This window comes from Callithrix jacchus, chromosome 14, assembly GCF_049354715.1.
Source record: "Callithrix jacchus isolate 240 chromosome 14, calJac240_pri, whole genome shotgun sequence".
NCBI lineage: Eukaryota > Metazoa > Chordata > Mammalia > Primates > Cebidae > Callithrix > Callithrix jacchus.
This window is the reverse complement of record NC_133515.1, coordinates 53,751,956-53,755,511: the sequence shown is the minus strand read 5'-3', so window position 1 is coordinate 53,755,511 and position 3,556 is coordinate 53,751,956. Positions and strand designations below refer to the sequence as shown.

The 3,556-nt window shown below is 45.2% G+C and overlaps 1 non-coding gene across 1 annotated transcript; it reads left to right on the top strand.

The window, feature by feature from the left end:
* Positions 1–827: 827 nt before the first annotated feature.
* On the top strand, positions 828–984 carry LOC118147649 (U1 spliceosomal RNA). Its single transcript, XR_004734091.1, has one exon. It is a non-coding gene; the product is annotated as a U1 spliceosomal RNA (small nuclear RNA).
* Positions 985–3,556: the final 2,572 nt, after the last annotated feature.

Below are 3,556 nucleotides of genomic sequence, written 5' to 3'. Positions count from 1 at the left end.
CGCTCCTCCTCCCTTCTGACTCACTTCACTCACTCCCCACTGCCTCCTCCATGACATGCACCTACATTTTGTAGAGATATTTTCCAAATGAACAGAAACCTAACCAAGGCTGGAATCTGGCTTTAGAGAAGCCAGAAGAACAGGTCAGGTGTGTTACTGTCCTTTTACTTTGGAAGGTGACTGGTAGGAAGACTCTGAGTAAAAGCCAGAACAGTTTGGCCTCAGGTTTGTCCCATGTAGATTCATCATTGTGATGGAAAGCAGTGCCATTTGCAATGCACAGCTGAGAACTTGCATTGACCTAGCAATTACAGGAAAGGAGCAGTTAGAAATCAGCAGAGCTAGGAAACAGCACCTCACCCAAGAATTAAAACTTGTATACATGTGATTCCCAATAGATCAGGGCTAGAGGGATCTCAGAATACTTGCTTGTGGTTGCCAACCCTGTCCCCACCCCAACACACACACACACATACACTTACACTTACACTTATAGCTCCCTAGCCAAGAAAGACTTATCAATGTTTACCATATGCCTAACAAACAGAACTAGGGGAAATAGAAGATAGGCTTCTCATCCTTAGAGAGTTTATAACACCTCCAAAGAGACGAGATCAAGTGTGAAAGACAGATTTAACACTGCACAAAGGAATCTAGCAAAGCTCTGAACTGCTTCATGGGTAGAACCGAGTACCTGATAGACCATTGGATAGTGGGGTCAACTGGTAGGAAGCAGAAAAAGAATAATTTACCATGAAGTTACATGGTAGTTAACAGAAATTTGTTTTTCTCTTTTAAGTTGTTTTTTAAGAATATTTTTCTTGGATATACTTACCTGGCAGGGGAGATACCACGACCACAAGGTATCTCCTGAGGGTGAGGCTTATTCATTGCACTCTGCGGGTGCTGACCCCCACAATTTCCCCAAATGTGGGAAACCTGACTGCATAATTTATGGTAATATGGGACTGCACTGGTGCTTAAAAATAATAATTTAAAAAAATATTTTTAGAAAATGCCCAAATTTTTATCCTTTCCTATCAAGAAGAAGAGGATATCCCGGCCAGAATTCCAAGGCAGGGTCATGAGATTCCTAATTCAAAGCCTTGTCAGGGTGGTCATCTGCCCTGTTTGCTGCCTAGGACTCAGGGGGATACATACTCCAGGGCCAGGTGGTGCCACACAGATGACGAAATAACAAGTGATTGGGCTAATTAGCCTATTTACGCTCATAAAATCATGAAAGAACCTTTTGCAAAACTACAGATGTTTTTAGTGTTCAAAAAGTCTGAAAAAGAACACAGAATTAGGAAAGGATTTGGGTCCTACCACATGTTCATGGAGGGAAAGATTTCCTGTTGAATGGAAAATTCCAAATGTGGCCAGTTAGAAACTCTTTGGGCTTAAAGCCCCTCTACAATGCCAGATAGTTCCTAGTGACGTCACTTGAGGTCTCCAAACCTGGGCAAGGGGCAGGAACTGAGCTCAGAAGCCCTAAGATGGGATGGGGCACCCTGGAAAGAACAAGAAGTGAACCGTTCAGAAGTTCACCAGAGATTTACATCAGCATCTTGACTCAGGCCAGGTGTATGATATTCCAGACAAAGAGAGGCATGGAATAGAAGAAAAGGAATAGAAAATGTCCTAGACATTTACCAAACTGTCCACAAGAACAGCAGCCTCCTCTTTTGTGGGCATCTTGCCCCCCAGCTCTGATTTTGTGGTTCTAGCAGCCCATCATAGTCACCCAACCCTCTGTCAGAGAAGAGGGCTCATGAACTGAACTGGTCAGTTTTCCCATCCCTCCAGTTGGTCCAAGGATTGGCATGGGACTGAACAGGGAAACTAGGATTTTCCCCACAAGGAAGAAAAAAACTTTTTCTGCTATGATCACATGAACCAATAAACACCCAGCCCTCCTTTCTTCTTGAACTGGTCCCAGTGATAGGTCTACCACATACAACCAGTGGATTTGTGACTAATACAGGAAGCATGTGGAATTCTCACCAGTTGCCTCCCGGTTTGTTTTAGACTCCCACCCTGTGGCTAGGTCCTAGAGGACACCCTTTGGAAGAGAGAACCATAGCTCAAGCGTGAACTGAAAAAGTGGCAGGGGCAGGTTCCTGCTAGTGGTGATAGCCACATTGTCTTAGACATCGTGGTGAAACAATCATGGGACACAGTGCTAATGTGCCACCCAGCAAGGCTGGTGTTCTGCTCAGCGCCACTCTGTGAACAGAGCTGATGAGAACAGATTCTCTCCATGAGCCCCTCCAATTAAAAGCTGTCCCTACCACTCCCAGCCACCTGCTTTCCAGCAGAGCTAGGAGGAGAACCCACCACCCTTACATATCTCCAGCAAGCACTGAAAAGGGAGTCCAAGGTATCTGTCTATCGAGAGCATGAGAAATCTGCATTTCAATCCGACTTTTTACCAAAGATGGGAACTTGGCTAAGTAACACGATCATTTGGACCTCTCTGTACTCATCTTTACAATGGGGATAGTGAAAGGATCTGCCTGCTCAGACTGTTAAGAATTAAATGTGATAATGTATCAAAAGCATCCAGTACCATACCAGGCACAGCTAGGATTGTCATCATTATTATTGTGGCCACTAGTATTAGGAAGTGCTCTGAAAACTGCACTCTATGAAATAAGTCAGGATCTGACATTGTAAAATCAAAAAGTGCATTCTCCCTGGGAAATAGCTAGCAGCTCCTAGTGGCAAATTCCAGGCTTGGGTCTATTTTTTGCCTTTATAGACTTTCTCATTTATGTTTTGATTTATGAAAACGCATCCATCATTTTCTAAGGAAAGCCCCCAGACACATGAACAAAAATGATAAAAATGCACAACAAAAACAAATAAAACCATTCAGCATGGCTAACAAGTCAGGCATTTGGCCCCAGTGGGGTAGATAAATCCAGAGCTGGGCTGAGCACCGGGACCCAAAGGTCAACAGGCTGGGACTTTGCTGAAGAAATTAAAGAAAGCAGATTCTGGAGCTTCAGCTAACAGCCTACCTCAGATCTTCCGAGAGCCTGGGAGTGAATCTTCCAGAGGCAGCCCCCAAAAGAGTCTCCAAGAGGCCAGTCCAGAAACCTGTGTACAGCTAGCTGCTCTCTCTGCTCCTTCACTAGTCAGTCGAAGAACCGGCAGACTTCTCCAACTATGCCGGGCACCCCATTTACCTCTGTAAGGGAGGGGCCATCTTGGGGAAGGACACTCAGTTAAAAGAACTGGGGCTCCCTAGGGAACATGTCAATCACCACTCTGTCTTTACCCCCTTACTCCAGAGGCATTGCTATGAGGGAACCCCCTCCCCAAAGAATTTGCTTCAAAACTCAACATTTCTAGTTTCCAATACAGCTATCTAATTTTTGCTCGAGGCTGGGAGCATGTGAGAGGAAAAGTGAGAAGGAATCCCAGCAGAACCAGGGAGGGATCCCATGGGGTTAGATGGGTGGGGGCCCTCACTAGCAGCGCACAGGTGTCTTCGTGGAACCCAGGCTAGCACACAGTGGTTAACCGGATTAACTTGTTAACCATGGTT